The 21,665-nt window shown below is 42.2% G+C and overlaps 1 long non-coding RNA gene across 1 annotated transcript; it reads right to left on the reverse strand.

Moving 5' to 3' along the window:
* Positions 1 to 439: 439 nt before the first annotated feature.
* Positions 440 to 13,701, reverse strand: LOC147600414 (uncharacterized). Its single transcript, XR_015258808.1, has 3 exons — positions 13,592 to 13,701; positions 12,671 to 12,743; positions 440 to 665 (listed from the first exon to the last, which is right to left on the reverse strand). It is a non-coding gene; the product is annotated as an uncharacterized LOC147600414 (long non-coding RNA).
* Positions 13,702 to 21,665: the final 7,964 nt, after the last annotated feature.

A 21,665-nucleotide genomic window follows, 5' to 3' on the forward strand; every position in this document is an offset into this window, starting at 1 on the left:
AGATTTTTTAAAGAGTTCTAAAAATATTTTCCTTTTTCATGAAATAGTTCCAGCTTTTGTGGATGTAACAAATTTTCAAATATATGGGACCAATTTTAAGCTTAGAGTATGAAAATGTTGACTATGAGCCAAGCTTTCATGCTAGCTTTGAATCAAAACCTCAATATTAGGGTGCACCACTTAGCATGCATTTGGTCTTGCAAGGCAAGTAATTGTCTTTTCAAGCAGGTCATTTTGATGAATGCTTGTATGTGACTTAAAAACATACAGATGATTGACATCTGAGGGATTTTTCTTGGTTTAATGTCTAATATGACTTATTTTATTTAAAAAAAAATTATTAATGTAGTAATAGAACCAAAAAACTGAGATAAATCCATGGGCAGAGGAATGCAGGCGCTGACAATGACCACAAACACTGGTGTATACATTGCTGCTGAAGAGCACCTGGACATTCCAAAAAGGCTGTCTCCATGCCCTCAGTCAGTACAGGACAAAACCCAGATCTCCAGCCACTGGTGAGGCTGGTCCTCTGGGGACACCCCTCTTGGTCGGTCCAGTGCTTGGGCACTTCTGTCACATACCACAACGGATAGTCCCGCACTCTGCCGTGAGTCTCGGTGCTGAAGTTGGAGCCTCTGTTCCCTTACATGGAATTTTTTAAGCTGAACAACAGGAGAGATGGAAACTCTCACAAATACACACAGAATAGTGTGGAAAAGTTGCACATTGTTTTACTTTCATTTTTAAAGGAGCTAATAGACAAATTCTGGCACAATGTGTTGCTCTCAAAGGAGCCAGTATTGTGGCTATAGTATTAAATTGCAAATTACAGTTTGCACCTGAGAAAACTAGCAATCCCATCAATTTGCTTTATTGCTGACGCTAAGGACAGCACTAATATGCCAGCTGTGTGTGGGGTGCACTGCTGCTACGAGAGTAACAACTCTTGTCTTTCCTCCCACCTGAGAGGTCTGTGTATCCTCAACGACTGCCTCTTCCGTGTGCTGTTTGCTATGATTATGTAATAAATCAACAAAGAGTAAGCAATGTCATGCCAAAACACTCTGTACAACCTGTTCCCTCCCCACCCCAAGATCTGTACCAAATTGGGCACATCTATTTAATTTTCAGAGTGGGAGAAGATTGCGTACAGGCTGAAAGGCAGACGACACCTTGGTGTACTTGCCTGCTAAAACCGCCGTGGTGCCCTGCCAGATCACCCATTCTGCAGAGTGTGAGTGACACAGTGACCAGCTGGTCTAACTATCTAATTATTTCCGTCGGGGAGGCAACAATGTGCTGAAAATCAGTACAAGACTTGACTTAATGGTGGATTCTGTGAGAAGATACCAGAAGCTGCCCCCATGGTGGACAGAGCCAGTTCCAGCCGGATTCAAGACAGATCGGCCACTGCACAAAGCTGGGTCCCTCACAGACGCTGGTAGTGCCTCTGTGATAACATATTTAAGAAAGCTAAAAAAAAAATCTGTGCAATAGTTGTGAGATAGGAGTGAAAAAACTTCAGAGAAACAATTCTTGCAGACACCAAGGTCGGTGAAGAAGGAGGAAGACGAGGTCCAGGCACTAAAGCAGAGGTTTCCCTGCAGCCCATAGTGAAGACCATGGTGAAACAGGTTGTTCCCTTGCAGCCCATGGAGGACCATAGTGGAGCAGAGATCCACCCGCAGCCCGTGGAGGGCCATGGTGGAGCAGAGATCCACCTGCAGCCTGTGGAGAACACCATGCTGGAGCAGGTGGATGTGCCCTGAAGGAAGCTGCAGCATGTGGAGAGCCTGTGCTGAAGCAGGCTCCTGGCAGGCTCATGGAGAGGAGCCCACGCTGGAGCAAGTTTTCTGGCAGGACCTGTGGCCCATGGGGGACTCATGCTGGAGCAGTCCATGCTGCACCCCGTGGAAAGGACCCATGCTGGAGCAGTTTGTGAAGAATTGCAGCCTGTGGGAATGACTCACATTGGAGAAGTCTGTGAAGGACTGTAACCTGTGGGAGGGACCCCACGATGGAGCAGGGGAAGAGTGTAAGGACGAAGGAATGTCAGAGAAAAAGCAACCTACTTTCCTGTCCACTTGTGTCACTTGGAGCAGGAGGTAGAGAAGTCAGGAGTGAAATCAAGCCAGGGAAGGTGTTTTTAGATTTGTTCTTATTTCAGTTTCTACTGTGTTACAATTAATTGTCAATAAATTAAATTAATTTCCCCAAGTCAAGTCTGTTTTGCCTGTGATGGTAATCGACAAGTAATCTCCCTGTCCTTGTTGTGACCCATGAGCTTTTAATCATAAAAGCAGAGGCTTTCTACACAGTTTTGATGAGTTGTTTACTCTCTCATGCCTGATTTGCCTTCTCAAAGCTCTCAGCTTGCACAGTCTCTATTGTATTTCTGAATCTACTCAATTATAAAGCAAGGCAGTAAATTTTTAGCTTTAAATATGTGGAGTTGTCAATCTCAGCAAAACAGAAGAAATCTGGCAGGGCCCCAGTACTTAATTAAATAGCAGGTCATCAGGGATGTAACAACAATGGATTCAATGTGGAGATCTGACTCCTTAGGGAGCCACACAGCATCTTGTACCCACAGGTCTTGTACCCACTTCCCTGACACAGCGCTCGGGAATGAAGAGATGCTAGTCGCAGCCACACAGCTAGCCACAGACAATCTGGAGATGGACTAGCTTTGATCACATGCCCTGATCTTCTGTTGAGCTGCAGTATAATCCACAAACAACTTACTAAAACATTGCTGAAGTCTCTAGTTATTTCCTGCCCACAAGAGGATTTTCCTTCATTTTCATAGCATTAATTATTTTTGCTTAAAGTCCACATACAGATAGTTTTGATTATAACAGCAACAGCAGCGAAAAATTGTTTTCTGAATGGTCAAAGCAAAGTGGTGAAAATAATTTTGGAAGAGAGGGTAGAGGAACAGATCCACTCTACCTCTGCACCCTGGAGTAGGGGTCCTCTCAGTGCATGAGGCTGTGCATTGCTTTTTCCTGTGCTTCCCTGGGGGGATGAGCGTTCGCAGTTGCCTGTGCCTGCGGCTGTGAATACAATGCACAATTACCCTTTCTAATAAGGGTAATCAAAACATTGATTAAAAACCTCTAGTTAGTCAGTTTAAATTTTTCATAAAATGCTGAAGACTATTGTGGTAATGGTGGAAAAGAATTAAATTATTGAAAAAGTTCTTGCCTGTATTTAAATAGTCTTCCTGATATTGACTGGCGTAATTATTCTATTTGCATACTGGAGTCATGTTTTTTAAATAGATTGTTAATTAAATTATCAGTAAGTTTGTGATACCCTCTTCAAGCCACCAAAAGGAGAAAATGGTTCACTTAGTGATAAGCATTCTAACTATCATGAAGTTTTCAAATCTGTCTCTTAGAGGCTTATATTTTCAAAAAGTGTTGCTTTTATCTGCAGGTTTGTTTTTCTTTTTTTTTTTTTTTCTCTCAAAACCAGCACAATAACTAGGATTAGTGGCAGAGCTAGTTACAAATATTTGGAAAAAAAAGTGTTATTTTGAGATAAATGGAGATAAATGATAAAATGAGAAAGAACAAGCTTAAGTGAAACGAAATTAACTTTTGATTCTGAGGAATGTTTAAGATTCTAGAGAGTCTAGTACGTGCCTTTGGATGAAAAACAGCACACCATGTCTGCGTGTTGATTCCATGTTAGTAGCCAAAATGGAACTCAAGATTGTGAAGGTATAGTTTAGGAAGCTTAAGGGAGAAAGATTTTTCATGAAAGCCTTCAAGTCTTTAATACTTTTCAATTGTTTTACATTTACCTCAATGAGGTTGAAAATCTAGTGCAACTTGATTCTCGGTGTTACTGCATAGCAAAAATATTTTATTTTCAACCAATGCTTATTATGAGTTACATCTCTTGTATTCCTTAGCAATGACAAACCACAGGACTTGTGGCGGGTGCAGGACGCGCTCAGCGAGCCGTGCTCTGGAGGCCTCAGGCAGGCTCGCAGTCCCACGGGAGGAGACTAGCAGCAGGTGACACAGTCCCACGGGAGTCCCACGGGAGTCCCACGGGAGTCCCAGAGCAGCAGGTGACACAGCGGGTGTCTGTGCGTGGCCGCTGCGCCTGGCTCTGCTGCTGCTGCCTGGCAAACGCAAGGCCAGGGCAAGCCCCTCGCGCCAGCTGCCTTGGCACAGTCGGGGCCAAACGCGATGCTGACGGCAGCACGGGGCTGGCAGCCGCCATGGCTGGGAGGTGCTGCGGGGTGCAGCCCCAGCGCCAGCTGCAGCGCGGGGCACGGCCGGGGCCTGGGCTCAGCGCTGTGGAGGCGTTAGAGAGCGTGCGTGGCCTTGGGCCTCGGAGTAGCTCAGGGCCTCGCTGAGGAGGGGGCAAGGAGATGGTGGTGTCTGTGCTTGTTAAGCTCAAAATCTCCTTTGTGAACAAAGAGAAAACACATTTTATATATAAGGCCAAGAATTACTATATGTGTAATTGAAATGTTAACAGTTTAATCATTATTAGTCTAGATCTACTTACTTCAGAAAGGGAAAGAATATGTATATGCAGAAAATGTGTTAATAGTAATAGGAACAATAACAATAATGCCACTGAAACCTTTATACTCCTGCTTCCTTCCTTCTGCTGTTCTTGGTGCTGTGCTCACCCGTCCACGGCTCCTTTGTGTCCCAGGCTGCAGCGCCTGAGCCACTGCTCAGCTAGGGCGAGCCTGGCACAGGTTGTGGGGCCCGGCCCGAGCGCTCATCCGGTGAGGAGCGGCCCCAGACGGGGTGACGGCTTGGAGCTGGCGGCTGCTGTCTGGAACCTGTGAGGGGTTATAGAGGAGACGAGGCAGTGCCACAGACAGGGTCCAGCGGGAGGGTGGGAGAGCAGGGCACACGCCAAAGCCAGCGTGGCTTGGGCTGGACGTGGGGAGAAACCTTTCCCCCGGGCAGCGCAGCGGGGAACAAAGCCCGTGGGATCTCTGTCCGTGGAGGTGTTTGAGAGCTCACGGGGTAAAGCCCTGACTAACCCGGTCTGAGCCTAGGGCTGACCCTGCCCTGAGCAGGGGCTGGGGCAGAGACCCCTGAGATTTCTCTCCAATTGAGTTATCCTATGATCTTATGAACTGATCTAACGTGTCACAGCTCAGATTTTTCACATTAATTCAATTTCTTCCAACATGTTTAGATTTAATAGCTTAATGATTTAATATTTTTTCTAGGTTCTAAAACACAACAATGAGACACCTAGATTAATCTTTATTTTGACTGCTTTTTTTCCTTATGAATTATGTTACTACAACCCCTTTGACATACAGACCTATAATAATCAATCAAGTATTTTCACCACATCCAGGAGAGGGCACTGCAGCATGGAAAGAAAGCCTGCAGCCTCTCTCATGAGTCGATCTGACTCATTATTTTTGGAAGAAATAGTTAACTATTAACTATAACCAGGGTATTTGCTAAGAATTATTTTTAGCACATTCTATTTTCACTACTATTTCTAGTGTGAAACACTAAGTATACAAAAATAATATGCTTTTTTTTAGATTTTCTATTTTAAAATAGCAATTTTAATCCTACATTTTTATGTCAGAATTTGAAATAGTGCTAATGTCTAGCTTTCATACTTGTCTTTGTGTTACTATACTGGAGGTTGTTCAACCAATTAAATTTTTCCTGTCTGAAGAACAAATTTATTTGTGCTTATTTCTGTGTACTGTTACATCAGCAGGAGCAGACTTTAACCATCACATTTCAGCAGAGAGCTACCACCATTCATGAGAAGAATATGCGAAATGACAGTACTCTATAGTTCTTGCGATCTTCTAATGAGGTGAACAAGCTTCAGGAATTGGAATACTTTTTGTCAGTTGTACTCAGTAATTTCTTAGTCAAAAATATATAAAGGAAAATTGGAGTTATCGCAAAACTTGCAAAGAGGGACATGGCAACACAATCATATTTAAATGTATTTAAAAGGCTTAAATAGCATGTGGAGCATACTCCTAGAGTAACACTCCTTTCTCTCTTACTCTTTTTGGAAAGGGCACGAGCCTAGATGTGCCTAAGCATTTCAGAGCATGGAGGAGTCAGGCCACTGGAGATCAGCTGATTACAAGTCTTATTGCCAGGCTGGGGATTAATGAAGAGGGTGACTGTTCTGAGACAGGTGGCAGAGCAGTAGGTGGGCATAATACAAGGAATCAGAAGCCTTTCATATGATTTCAGGGGTGTCAGGGCTGTAGAACACATTTTGAGGAAAAGAATATTCAGAAATGGAAGGTAAATGAGGGGAGGGGAAATAATATTAATATAAGTCTAGTATATCTATATATAGTGCTAGACTAAGCTAATGATTGATCTTGGATGAGAGAACTGATTTTCTAGACAAAGAAAATCACAAAGCCCTAATTTAGCTGAACTTTAAGCATTTGATTACTTGAGTCATGGCAGAACATTGGCTAAGATGCAGAACATGACCTCAAAACTGTTAACAAAAGAAAGGAAGATTTGGTAAAATTTGCTAGTGTTGACATAAAACTAGAAGGTAGCAGTAATAGAAATGATAATGAGAATAGTGTAAAAGAAAAGTAAACGGCTGTGTAGGCTGTATTAACACAAATGCTGTGAAAATTGATAGTGCACCATACAACATAAAGTACTTGTAACTCAAACAAGAATTTCTTGTCTAACTTGGGAGATGATTATCAGGAGAGAGAGAATCCTGTGTCTGGAGTTCTTTTCCAGCAAACAGCAATTTCAAGATCTGAGACATAATGGTCACTGGTGGACCTATCCTTTATGAATTTTACCAGCTGTCTTTTAACCCACTTACTCTGTTTTCCACATTATTTTATGACATGGAGTTCCACAATTTAATCAAGGCCTACTGCATTTTGTGTGATTTAAATGGCTGCAGAAGTGATGAAGAGAATGGCGTTTCTGATATGCAAATACAGCAGTTTAGCTTCTTCAGCCTTGCCAAAAGAGGACTCAGTGGATTATAATCATTCTGTACAGATATATCTGGAAGGTGTCCAGGTTTCAGCTGGGATGGAGCTAATTTTCTTCTCAGTAGCTGCTGTGTTTTGATTTTAGTATGGGATTTGGTATGTGAAGAATGTTGATAAATACGCTGATGTTAGTTAGTTGGTTGTTAGTTGTTGCTAAAGAGACCAAGGACATGTTCCAGCTTCCCAGGTTTCGCTAACATGCCTGGATGAAAGCTGTGCAGGACTACACCAAATAAGATAATGACAGTTTTACTGAAAAACTCGAAACCAGTAGAGGGCTTTTAGAGACTCAAGTCTGAATATGAGAGAAAATATCAACATCAATATATTGTTATTACCAATCCATAAAAGGAGACTTGAAGGAGTTCCAGCCAATGCAGTTAGCACTGTTAAGCATGCTGTCAGTACATGACTAACAAGTGAGTGCTGAAATAGAACATTATTTGGAATATTTGTTTCATGAAAGCTTGCTATTTCAAATATTTAGGTATTTATGTATCTATTTATGTATTAAAAATGTCTGACATCAATGATGATCTTTATCAGGAAGATCTTTGTACTTAGTCCTAAAACGTTGCCTTTAATCCATAAAGCAGAAATGTACTAATATGTGTTGAAATGGCATCTCAACATTCATCACCTTATTTCTGTTTCGTATTCGTTACATCACATCAGTCATTCTGTGCTGTGGATAATGTCTGAAACACAACCACGGAGCAAGATCTCCTGAGCAGCCAAGCAGTATGTAGGGCTGCACACAGAGGTGATGGAGTGAGCCAGACAACAGCGGTATCCCATGACTGACTAAAAGGCCACGTCTGGAGAATCCAGAAGGCCTGTTCTGGCTCTGGCTGGGGTGGAGCTAATTTTCAAATATTAATAAACAGACAGCACTGATTTCTGATTTTGGTGACACTAAAATGATTCCCAAGCAATCTGTTGACAGCCAATGAATTTGACTAATAAACCCTTTCACCTTTTAAACAGCATCTCCATAGAAATAGAGATTGATAGTGTTGCAAATATTAAAAGGTAAAAACTTAATTTTGAAATAAAATGAGCTAGCCTTGATCAAAAGTAAATTGTAGAATAAGGAAACTGTTAAGGACACCAGTTTGCTGCTAGGAAACCCCCTACCCTTTCCATCTCAATCTGGGTATCAAGGAACCCAATCAGTAGAGCTAAGTGAGATTAACCAATGATTGCTTTCATATAAGAATAATATTATTTTTTATAATTAAGTATCACTATGAGGAGATTGTTGCTAACTATAGAACTGTAGTCACATAGGTTAAATTTTATATTAAATCTATTTGTCCTTAGAGGGAATGGGGAGTCTTAGGACTGTTACAACATCTCGTTTGTTAGAAGTTAGCCTAGCATGTCTGGGGTAATTAAGAAGAGTGGCAGAACAAAGGCAGGCCCCAAACACCACCTGTAGAAAATAGGCCCTGAGCCATCACTTTGGAGCCAGAAAAATCAAGGAGCAATGCGACCTGTTCCCAAGACCATCTATGGAGATTTTAAGGAGGGGTTCAACCAGCGAATTCACAAGGAGGAGGCGCTCTGACAACCCCCAAGACCACCAGAAGACCCTTGACTCAAAAGACTGAGCATATGCAAGTGGATGGGGAATATTATAATGATTTATAGGAAAACTAATGATTATGTATTAGTATTCCAGGAATTATTAATGCTTATGCATGAAATCACTAAATATATTCTGTCCAGATTTCCAGACCGGCACGCATACTAGGTGGAGCGATCCCCCATGCACCCAGCGCTGCAATAAAGGAGCGGCTGCTTCTTTTCTTCTTGTTGCTGTTAGGGAGCTTCATTCCGGATTTCGGTAACAATAGCCAAGTGAAACTCAGATTTGAGACTTGAATTCATGCACTGAGGCTCAAGAAAAGATGTGTGATGCTATCAAGACTAGCCACGTCTTACAGCACTGCTGTGTTCAGTCAGCTCAGTGTAACACTCAGGATCTAAGTAAAACCCTTCCCCTATTCTTGGATACGCCTTAGTCCAGTGACACAGGTACCAATATACACCCTTAACAAGACTTGTGAATTCTGGTTAAGAAATCACAGAACTGGTAAGATAACTTTATTTTTTTCCCCTCATTTTTCATTTTTTCCAAGTCAGATATAAAGGTTAATGAATTTTTATTTAGGAAACATGTTCCACCTGCGCAGTGAATACATCCTTTTTACATTGCTTTCCATGATCTGAATGATATTGCTTCCAATATAAAACAAGTAAATGCAAAATTCTTATATCTCTAGTTTGAAAAATATCCTCTGTCAGCAAGGTAACTCTTTCTTCTTTCTTCACTCCAGGTCTATTTGTTCCTGATGAAGTTTTAATTAGTTTCTGTTATGTTACCTCTGATTTCACATGGAGGTTTACTGCCTACAGAAACCAAATGAGTGTATGATATTTCAGTGAGAGTGCAGTGATAGGAATGCAGATAATGTCACACTCAAGCAAATCTGTATCTTAACACCAAATGGCTAGTAAAAGCAAGTTTGAATCTCGTTACCTGTGATTTTTAAAAAAGCAAACCTAAGGAAATGTAAAGTTCTGAAGTCTCATTCACACAGGAAAGTAATTAACAGCCAACCTCAACTGGGCTGCACACCACTTCAATCAACCTATAGAAAGCTACTCTGTTTCCTGACTCACTTTATTGTGGCAGTCTGTGCAGCCAACGGTGTCCATGTTGTGTGTTCTGTGTGTCTCCATGATACGTCCTCAACTTTGCTACTGATTTAACCTGCAAATGGGAAAGCAGCAGCTGTGTCCCTTGGCCATGGATGGAAACCCCTGGGCTCCAGCAGCCAGGAGGAGGAATCATCAATCCTCAGAGCAGCTGGAGATTATCACCACTTACTACATTCCAAACAGTGATGAAACAACTCTAATGGTTGCTACAGACTGACAATGCCTACCTGTGGCTGTGTAGTGAAGAGAGGAGAGAAACACTAGTTTGAGCATAAATGAGTGCTGAGTAGTGCTAGGCAGAGCAGAATTCAATTAGAGGCAAAAACTGAAGCCAACTGTTCCCTGAGCTGCCATCTGCTCTGCAAGAGACAGAGGGGTTTGCTTCGTGCATTTTTTTTCCTCCCTTCTAGTAATTTGCTTGCTAAAAGCATAAAATTTTGCAACTGAAAATCTGAGGTTCTAGTGCCTCCTAGATGTTTGCAGCATTCATCTGTCTGTTTTCCAGATGTTTTAATATATTTATTGTGCAAACAAAAGCTATTTGTGTACCAGCAGTCAGTGATCTGTATCTTCAAGCTGTTTTCTTCTCTCAGGCAAATCCAGCCCTGTAGGCAGAATTCAGTGCACATAAAAATAAGTTCCCATGCTAACAGCAGATTTGGGTGACCCTTCTTGCCTCTGAGACTTCCCATCTGACTCAGTTGTTCCAGTCCTCTTATATGGCTCAGAGCATCTGGCAATAAATGGCACATGAATAGAGCAGTGCTCCAGAACAGTGTCTCTGTTGACAGACACTTGTTATTAATGCTTTGCTAAGTCAGCAAATGTACACATCTTCAATCTCGTTTTGCTTTAATTTGATAGTGTAAAAATATTTAAAGAAAGTATAGACACGAGCCTGAGGCAACACGATTGTGTCTTGGTCTTTCTACTGAAGAACAGGCACTAAAGGAACATAGAATGAATTGTGCAAATGGTAATTCTGCTCTGGTAGGCAAGGAACCACCAGCTGTCTGGTGCAGAACGGATCTCACCCACGAGTGGCAGTTATGTTGAATCTTCCGTGCCTGCATCCTTTGCCTACACTGTAAAACTCCTAGGACAGATCATGATGTAAATATTTCTGCTCATTCAGGCTGAACCCTTGCACACAGGACAGGAAGTTCCGTCTAAGGAACATCCATAGAAGTAACAGGAATGAAATTCCCCGTTTGTATTCTAACCCTATTTCTCCAGAAGGAACTAACAATTCCTCTGCATTTAAGGAGATAGATCCAACTACAATGTAAAGCAGCAGTTGAAACAAGGAAGTAGTATGAGTTGATTTCACCTGAACAAGGAAGAAGAGTCACCTCCTCGTAAGACTCTCAGAAAAAGAACTAGTTTTATTGCATAAAATACTTAATCCTGACTGATCAAGTTGACTTAATATTGGTCTGAGCACAGCAGGTGCTCTTTTTAAAAGCACAAGGGCTACAATGTCATGGTCTGCTAAAATCTGTTCTGTAGAAAGTACTACAGGCTCACACGTGAGGCAGTGCAAGGGCTTGTGGAAGTCGTTCAAAGGTATCTGCTGCATCTTTGTCGTCTTCATGTCATACTTTTTATAATATTTGGTACAGACTGTTTCCTATTAACTGCCATGAATCTTATTTTAGAAGTAATGTAAATTTTACATGTGTAAAATTACAGTCCGTTCCGCCAAAAACTGACAATCTTTAGGAGATGCCCACAGGATGAATGCAGGAATGACAAGGGTGGAAGAAAAAAAGATAATAGGTACCCCCTCCGCCCTACTTTACGCACTCTTCATCTGTAGGATGCCCGGCATTTATCTGCTGGGCTCTACCGTGAAACAACGGGAAATTCTGGAGGGTCTCTGGTGCACTGGGGACAAACATGTTTTTTTCCAAAACGCTCTGCAACATGCAAAGGAAAGCAGAGTTAACTGTTGTGAAGGAAACTTGTTCTTTCCTGAAAAGTCTTTCCCTGCAATACCTGTTGGTGTGGTTCTGTTGTTTTTAATCATGTTTCACTTTCACTGTAGGCAGTGAAAATTCAAGTTTAAATCTCAGATAAATTGTACTTTCTTCAACAGAACAATGGTATGGGTGTCATACACCCCTCCTCAACCCTTAGCATGACCTCTGTACAGCTAACGGCCATGTGTTGTGACAATCATTTCACTGCAGATAAACCAGTATCATAAAACCAGGATTCCGACTCTTCCTGAGTCTGCACGTAATCATCAATCATACAAACCCCTGGGTTTCTAAATGATCTGCTAAGTGTCCCGAGCAGTTAAAATAAAAGCTTGAAAATGCAAAGTGCAAAGTTTGTGCCTGTTGGGGAGAGGCCCTTGGTTTGTTATTTGGGGGAAGGGAGATGGGAAGATGGGCCTGTACTTACAAAAGCTGTTTTCAGACACATCGAGGAAGGTTTGCTTGGGTGCTAAAAACCTGAAACCTTCCTCCTTATCATGTATGGAAGATTATACACGCTTGTTTATGTCAGTTGATGGGGAAATCCGTCAAATTCTCCCACGACTAAATCAACAAATCCCATTGCAGTTATTAGTGATTACCAGTAGGAAATTTAACCTAAAAAATGGAAACAAAATTTCTAAGACTTTCAGAAATTTAGTATCCTTTTTCCAGATAGCTAACATTTCCTAGAAATGTTCTTCTAGTCTTTTTACTTGTATGTTGTTTTAATTATTCCAGCTATCTGACATTTGCCAGAACACCTATGACATACACTTGGGTTTTTTTTAGAAGATAAATACTTGATAGTAAAATAAGCAGATAACATAGCAGTACATTTAAACAGTTGTATCAAAATCCAGAAAATTGAAGTGATTTTGTTTTATGTATGTTCTTAGCTCTTTTTTCATGCAAGAGCTTGGGTCAGGCACATAAGCAAACTTACCTTTAACAGGCAGCAGTGGAAATTCGTATGGATGGAGAATTTCGCCTACCAAAGATTCTGCATCACTCCGACTCTGTAACAAGATGTGGTAGCTTAGCCCTGGTCAGGACCAGACTACACAGACTCTCTCTCTCACTCCCCCACCCTCCAGTGGGACAGAAGGGAGAACTGGTAAACAAAAGGCAGCAAAAACACCTGCATTGAGGTGAAACAAAAAGTACATTTAAGAGCAATAACAGAAGAAAACAAACAGTGATGGAAAACAAAATACAGCATAATGGCTTACAACAGATCCCCACACCCAAGCTCTCCCCACGTAACAGAAGGCTCCCCTCAGCACCCTCCTCACTGAGCACGGTGTCACAGGGGGTGGAACAGCCCTTGGGCTAACTGGGGTAAACTTACCCCAGCTGTTGGCTAATTAGTTAACAATCCCAGCTGGGTGCCCCAGCCATAGGGGCCACCAGCTCCGGTTCTCCTCCCAGCTCAGGCGAATGTTAACTCTATTCTAGTCAGAAGCAGGGCACAAGAGAGGTCTGTTTTGTTTCTCTACCCTTTGCAGTCGTCAGCTGTCCTCTTAAGAAAGCAGCTGGAACTGACCTTAAGTGTTAGACTTTAGTCTGCTTTCCCTTTAGCAGCTACTGAATGACGAGAAACTATTTCAGCAGCATAACAGGGTTTTCTGCTCATAAGCTGTCTGGAGTTGTGAAGAGTGGGGCTTTTCCCCCCTCATTTTTTCAAATGTAAACTGACACACATGTGTCTGCAGCACTTGCAAGGCTAATTTGGATTATTCAATTATTATTACAATAGAAAAAAATCCTGACATGCTAGGTGACATGCTCATGAATACAAGGAAGAAAAATTCCATTTAATATTCAGAATGGGAAGGCCTTCATATTTTTAATGAACAAGTCTCACTTTAGAACTTGGTCTTTTTCTCCATCTTCACAGAAGAGTTCTTTATCAGTTCTGAAATAATATCTATCATTCAATCCACCTTTGGTTGGACACTGATGTTTTGGGCTCCTTTATTCAAGTGGAAGTAATGAAAAGCCAAATGTCATTATGAAAAAAAATGTATTGTTATGATGTGGTTAAAGGCTATCTTGTTTCAATACCTTAAGCAAACTCCATAGCATTTAGTGTCATTGATTTCAGCACAGCCTCTTCCCAGTATGAAATTCTTGCAGACAGGAGCTTGCTGTGCCCTTTTTGGATATCTGCCAAGTTACTCAGCATCTTCAGAAATTAAAGTTTCAGGAAGTGAAGAATTACTTATTACCATTTCAGAGCTGCAGTATATAATGGGCAACAGGAAAGTAACAAAACTCAGAGCTGGCTTTTCTTCCAAGCTGCAAATTTGTTCTGTATTGAATAGTGCATGCTTGTTTCTGCAAATGTATGTCTACATTGAGGCTTTGTAGAGAGGGATAAAAATATTTGTTCTGAGGCAACCGGGGTTTCTAAAAGCATATTGGTACAACTACTACACAATAAAAAGGCACAAACATAAATGATTTGTCTCATAAGGATTCAGACAACTCCTGCTCAGTGGCCTGACCTAGGGGCTGTGATTTTCCTTTGCTCTGCAGGAGCTCCAGTATTCCGAGGGCAAGGGCTCTGCTTTCTACATGGCCTTGGCTGTGGTGAAGCTGGAGACGGTGGAGCAGCAAGCTGGCTCCCAGATAAAGACACAGTCATACTTGTCCCAATGCGCAGTAAGTCCAGTAACGATGTATTCATCTCTGGGTGGTAATAGGGCGCTCTGCGAAATGTCTTTTGATGGAGATGTTACAGATTAGGGCTCTTATAGCAACAACCAACTTAATCAGTCTAGGTAATTTAATTTTACACTGGGTTATTTAAACCAAACCTGGCTCATAAAGTCCCTGTGCTGCAAAATGCTGTAAACTGGGAAAGTACTAAGAGGCATATATTCCCTTGCTTCCTTAAACTCCTGTTAAGGCATAACTTAAGACCCTGCCAGAGACAGATGGGATGAAGCTTTCAAACTGTTACAAATACTTTTATGTTGTTCTTGATAAGCATGGGTGATTTCTGTGTACTAGTGAAATACCTACATTTGAAGCTGTTAACTAAATAATTAAGAAAGGCTTAGGGTCTGCCTACTTAGGATGATGATACACAAGTATAAAAATCTTTCATCCTTATTGTATGGACAGAAGAAAGTACCATTTGAAATGCAAGCTGAAGGTAAGGCAAGGTCTTAGGGAGAGCAAATGTGCCTGCATTGTGACCAGCTCTGGACAAAAACATTTAGTGGGAACCTCAGCTCCCTGATAGGGTTACATAGCCACCAAGAAAATGTCCAGATTCTCAACCTTCAGTGCTGTGAAGGGAGGCTTTACTGCATGTGGAAATACCCCTGCGAGGGTTGGCCCCAGGAAGCAGCACTCACTGGTGACTGCCACTCTGTCTGGGCACCCCTCTGCTTAGCCATGTCATAGAGTGCTGCAGCACCATGAGTGCATAAAGAGGTTGGTTACGGGTCAAATACTTGCAGTGTTTTCTGACACAAAACCAAGAGTATCAAATGCAGCTGACAGAAGCTAGGCACTGGAACAAATGACTAATGGGAACAGTCAGTTATCTCAGTTCTGGTATACTTGAGTCAATTCTGCGTGCCAGGATATTCGGTAATCTGGCATTCAGTCTGTGCAGAGCAGGTAAATTCTCCCTGTATGACAAGAAAGCTGTATGCTGTAGTCCCTCACAGTCACCTGGCCAGTTTTCTGCACTCCTGACGTATCGATAGCCCGTACCCATGTTGCAAGCCACATAGTCTCTGCAAGTGTTCTGCTGCCATGCCTGTACAGGCAGTGATCATGATGCCTTACCTAGCATGAGTGCCTCCTTTCAACTTCTGGCTTCCTGGGCTACCCTTCTACCCTTCCTCGAATTGTTTCCATATATGTGGGAAAAAAACTCTAAAGACAGTCATTCCCGTTCTGTAGACTGTCCTATGATATAAAGGGAAACCCTACTGAAGCAAAGCCACAGGGGCTGTCTGGTTCCCACTACTCCTTTGCACCACTCAAACAGCTGCCCCTTCTGTTTTCAGGGAGCAAACAGACACTGGGTGGACTGAATTGCACTGTACTGGTCAGGGCACTCTTACTTCCGAACAAGGAGCGTTCAGTATGTCTTTACAGACAGTGAAATTTCATGTTTGCATTCAGTGGTATCAAGTTTTACGAGATGTCACACTATGTGTGCATAGCAGGACTGATAAAGAGCCATTTGGTCCAGCAGCCCCAGGGCATGACTTACAATTATGGTCAGCTGATTGTCTTCCACCAACTAAGAATTCACTCTCTTATAACATACTGTGGTTTTGATTAAAAAAATAGGCATTTTATCCTATTCTTTGCGGTCAATTGTACTATGATTTTTAAATTTTCAAGGCATATATAATGTCTTATTTGGAAATACCACTGCTCAAACTGTGATAAAACACACCTCTTGTAACTACACTGGAAATATTTCATGTCTTTCTATGTCCTTGAATGTCTTTCAGTGCCAGAACATGTCTACACTCTGTCCCACAAACAGAAGATATAAATTAGGTATGATCATTTTTTTTTTAAGTGACAGACAGTAACACCTGTTCACAAAGAAGCTCCGACAGAAATTTAAACAAGATTGAGAAAACAAATGAAGTCCTAAAAGTCCACTAATTGCTGTGGCTGCAGGGCAGAGCGGTGTTTGATCTCCACGCAACACTTGCAGCCTGCTCCTGACTTCGGTGTCCCGATGGTCTGTGGTGTGACAGAGGCTGCATATTCGTATCAATTTACTAGTATCTGGATTAAATCAGTGCTGCAGCTGTCCTGGTGTTTTTAATGTTAAACTGAGCTACAACCAAACTTCAGAAAAAGAAGTTATTAAGGAAATACAAGGACCAGCTCCTATGGGGTTAGGAGGCTTGTGACCAGATGCAGCAGCCCAAGCAGGTATCATCAGAATCAGCTCTGGGAACAATTAAGGGGAATATGGTGCAATGGTGCCAGGGCACTACATATTTCTGGGCACAGATGAGCTAATATTATTCTTAATATTGATGAGGCTAGGGCAAGTTTATTTTCAGTGCACAGACATTGCACGGATGGGCAGCATCAGGAGCATCAGCAAAGCATGTCTCAGGGTGCCTAGGGCTGGAGGCTCCACTGTGTTAGAGTTGTTGTAAAAATATGGTAGAAAAAATGTGGAATTAAGTAGAGCTGACACTTGCTTTCTTCAATTTTGGATACTTAATTGCACTATTAGATTGTGAATTGCTAATATTGAAACAGTAGGGTATAGATTGCATTATAAAAATTGCTGAGGAAATTGTCAGGTATATTCTTACACACGCACAGACAATCTGAAAACCTTATCAAACAGCTCCTGTAAAGTGGTGTTTTACTGCACTGTATAACAACCCTCATGAAGTAAATTACTTATTTTAAAAACTGTTAGAAGCATAAAACTATTCATTAAAGACAAACACAAAATGCTCTGAACTAACAAACCATCATGAATTTTAGACAGCACATTTCTGGGTTTTATCTTGTTTCATTTGGGTGAACTTATTATGCAGCTGCAAACAATGTTAAAGCTGTTGCCTGACATGAAATCTGTGTTTATGTTTGAAAATGAGCTCTGGTTGTTTCAGAGACAACCACAGAAAGAACAACTTCTACAAGTCCTTCAAAATCAATACAGATGTTGAAAAACACTGCAGGGGGACAAGCTGGCGTCTCTTCTTTTGTATTATTTCAGGATCTTCTGCTGAAAAGATCTCTGATTGGATTTCTGGGCAACCTTTCATCATTGAAACAAATAATTTGATGCTCTCACTCCTCACTTAAGAAACAGACTCTCAGTTCAAAATCATCAAACTTCAAGAAGACAATTTCCCTCTCCCCCCTAAATGCAGAAGTACTTTGGCTTTGGACTGTTGTACCAGATGACAAATTCATCAACTTCTGGCTTGCTGCCTTGACTTATTTCTGTTTTGGCTTTACCTACTGGCTTTATCTACCTACTCACTTTACCTTCAAGGCCAGGTTTGATGGCGCTCCAAGCAACCTGATCTGGTTGGAGATGTCCCTGCTCCTTGCAGGGGGGTTGGACTGGATGGGCTTTAAAGGTCCCTTCCAACCCAAACTATTCTATGATTCTACTGATGAGAATCCATTTTTCCTGCTCTCAAATATGTACAATCAAAGAGCAGATTTTCTGTGATTCATGTGCTTTGTTGTGTTTATTGTAAGCAGAAGCCAAACTTCAAGAACACTCTAGATATTCCAAAAGTTACGCTGTCTAAAACTCTTACTTCAAAGGAAGTGCTATCACTACTGTTCCCTTTTCTCTAGATAGGAAATGGAAATAATAATTCAGTCAGTTAAAGAAGTAAACCCCAAATTGCCATATAGTAGAACTACATTCATTAGCACATTTATCAGTGCTAAGTATGCAAGAAAGGCCAGTTCTCTTTAATGGTTTAACTTCTACTAGCAAGAGCAGTTAAGAACGTTATGAAATGCTGGATTACAGAAGAGAATCACAATGTAAAGAAGCCATGGTCCTTAGGCTCTCTATGTCCATCTTTCAGCTTTAGTTCTCCTTAAGATTCATCATCATTCATCTGGCAAAAAGCAAACAGATTCAAGACTTCAACAGCTTAAAAATAATAATAGAATCATCATGATTCTATGGTTGGAAGGGACCTCAAAAGATCATCTGTTTCAACCTTTCATGGGAAAGGGAGCCTAGATGAGATTTTCTATTACCCTGTCCAGCCACATGTTGAAAACCTCCAGTGATGGGGACTCCGCCATGTCCCTGGGAAGGTTGTTCCAGTGAATGATTGCTCTCACTGCAAAATTTTTCTCTCTATATAAAGATGAAACCTCTCCTGGTGCAGCTTGTACCCATCACCCCTTGTCTTCTCCATGTGGCTTCTTGAGAAGAGAGAGCCTCCATCCTCTTTGGAGCCACCTTTTATGTACTGGAATGCTGTGATGAGGCCCCCGCTGAGCCTTCTCCTCTCCTCCTTCAGTCTTTCCTCACAGAGCAGGTTCTCCAGCCCTTTGATCATCTTCATGGCCCTCATTTGGACCTTCTCCAGTCTGTCTTTTTTTAGTTCTGGGAACCAGAGCTAGGCACAATACTGCAGGTGCGGCCTGACAAGCACCTTTCCTATGAGGACAGGCTGAGAGAGTTGGGGCTGTTCAGCCTGGAGGAGAGAAGGCTCCGGGGAGACCTGATAGCGGTCTTCCAGTACCTCAAGGGGGCCTACAGGAAAGACGGGGAGAGGCTGTTCAGTAGGGCCTGTTGCGATAGGACAATGAGTAATGGTTTCAAAATAGAGGGAGGTAGATTTAGATTGGATATTAGGAAAAAAATTTTTACAATGTGAGTTGTAGAACACTGGCCCAGGTTGCCCAGAGAGGTGGTGGATGCCCCATCCCCAGAAACATTCAAGGCCAGGCTGGATGGGGCTCTGAGCAACCTGATCTGGTTGGAGATGTCCCTGCTCCTTGCAGGGGGGTTGGACTAGATGACCTTTGAAGGTCCCTTCCAACTCTAACCATTCTATGATTCTATGATCAATAACTGCCTTGAAGAACAAGCTTCCTTGTTCTGCCCGTAGCCTACTTCAGTTGCTTCTTTTGAGGAATGTTTTTTGGTTTATGGTATGCTCTAGGTACTCAGCAGATGAATGAGATGACGAACTGCTGCTGCTGCTTGCCCACGCTGGCGGCAGACAGTTCCCACTGTCCCTCTCCACAGGCTCCTCAGACATCAGCCTGCCAGCTCTGACTGTAATCACATAGGGGTCTGCTGCACGGAACTGCTCACCACTGGCTACTTCACATGGAAAAAATGTGGAGACAAGGTGGAGAAAAAAATTATAAGGCTGAAGCAGAGGGTCAGGGCTGCCTGGGGGAGGATTTACCCATCATGGCAAAACTGAGCAGCCTGTGGGACATGAGCGAGATGCCAGACAGCTAGGGAGTCTTCTGACCATAACTCTGTGTACAGCTGGGCGTTCTACATGTCATCAACATGTGTGCAGTGTAGCTCAATCACATGCCCAGCACCTTATTATTGGCAAATCTAGAACCAAACAGGAAAGTTCACGTGCTGAAAGGTGCAGAGAAAATCACTGCCAGTCTCTGCTGCTGTTTCGCCTGTTTTTTAACGGGTATGTTTTTCCTTAGGGATACATAATTTCCTCCTAAGTAATATGCTCCTGAATTTGATATTGTTATTTCTGTGTTTGTATGCCTTATGTTGGTTTGTCTTTTGTTTTTGTGGAATGCTGACTTTTATGTGAAGACATCATACCACATCCATGTTCATTTTCTGCCACTCTGCAAGTGCAGCTACTGCTCCTTTAATTTTTATCCTCCATTCCAGCGCGTCTTGCTCTTCTCTTTATTTCGTGGAGTAGTTTTTACTGTCCATCTTCTCTTTGCATCATTCAAAAATTCTGGCCCCATTTCTCTCATCTCTCTTCACATTATAGGTGCTAATAAAATTAAATGTAAAAGAAACTTGGAAATCCACTGATGGCATGCTCTTTTTCTTGTTGACTTCATCAGAGAGGAACTGGAATACCACTGTGAAGTTTCGTGTTGCCTAGCAACACGCTTCTCACCAGTGTGGGTCTGTGATGTGTGCTTTCTAATGCAAGTGCATTTAATGGAAAGGACTGAGTATGAAAAATGGGCCAACCAAGCTTCCTCTAGCAGCATCCTGCAAGGTGAGGAGAGTGTCAGACAGCAAGGGACTCTTCCACTGCAAATCTTCACCCAGAGAGAGGGGCTCCAGCACCCATTGGGATCTCAGCGTCTGTGGGGACACAATCCTCCAGCATACTGGGAAGCGTGTTGCTCTATTTGCAATGCTCAGTGTGCACATATGTGCACTGTAATGCCTGAAAGTGGAATAGGAGCTATTTACACCCAGTCTGAAAGAGTGCATTTTGAATGAGGAAGAGATTTTTAGGAAACCTGCACTGAGAGACATGCATCACCACTCTGCTTGTATTGTTGGGAAAGGTGAGAGCATCAAAGGATAATTCAGGTGGGACTTCTAGGCTCAGGCTTTGTTTTGGCATCTTCTCAATATCTTAAAGTTAGAAGAGACCTCCAAGATCATCAAGTCCAACCATCAACCTAACACCACCATGCCTACTAAACCATGTCCTGAAGTGCCACGTCTGCATGTTTGTTGAACACCTCTTTGAACACTCTACCACTTCCCTGGGCAGCCTGTTCCAGTGCCTGACCACTCTTTCAGTAAAGAAATGTTTCCTAATATCCAACCCAAACCTCCCCTGCCACAACTTGAGGCCATTTCCTCTCACCTGTAGCTAAACCATGACACCTGTCCTGGTCTCTCTGAACAGCAGCACAAGCCTCTGGTGTATCAGCCACTCCTCCTGGAAGAGAGAACTTCTCTCCTTCCTTGTGGAAGGGAAGTTGCTATTAACTACCATTTTAAGTCAGATCCTACATGGTAACACAGATGGATTTAATTTATGAGTCTGGTGCTGCAGTATGAACTCTACTCTGCAGGATTATTTTATCTGTCACTCTGTGCCTCTCATCTATGGGCTGAATAAAACCCAACAAAGAACCACAAAGTGCTGGTGTTTCCCGTAATTTAAAATATACCATCCTTCACAATGATTCAAACATTATCAGCAGAATTGAATTCTGCAAAGAATCTCATTTCTCCATACTGAAATTCTGCCAAACCAGGAGTACTCATGGTACCATGTAATACCAAAGCTGTGAAGAGTCTGGTATTGCACTTTGCAAACACTTTGCAGAACTAGTTTAAAACTCCTCCTTTGAGCTGGCTGAAACCAAGGCTGTGCCAGGAATCAAAAGCAGAACTCCCAGCAGAGCTTGGCCAGATTTGTAATGAGCTGCTGCTGCTCCTCCCAGAGCTCCTGGGCTGGCATGGAAACGTG

This window comes from Chlamydotis macqueenii, chromosome 5 (assembly GCF_036417535.1).
Source record: "Chlamydotis macqueenii isolate bChlMac1 chromosome 5, bChlMac1.mat, whole genome shotgun sequence".
Lineage (NCBI taxonomy): Eukaryota > Metazoa > Chordata > Aves > Otidiformes > Otididae > Chlamydotis > Chlamydotis macqueenii.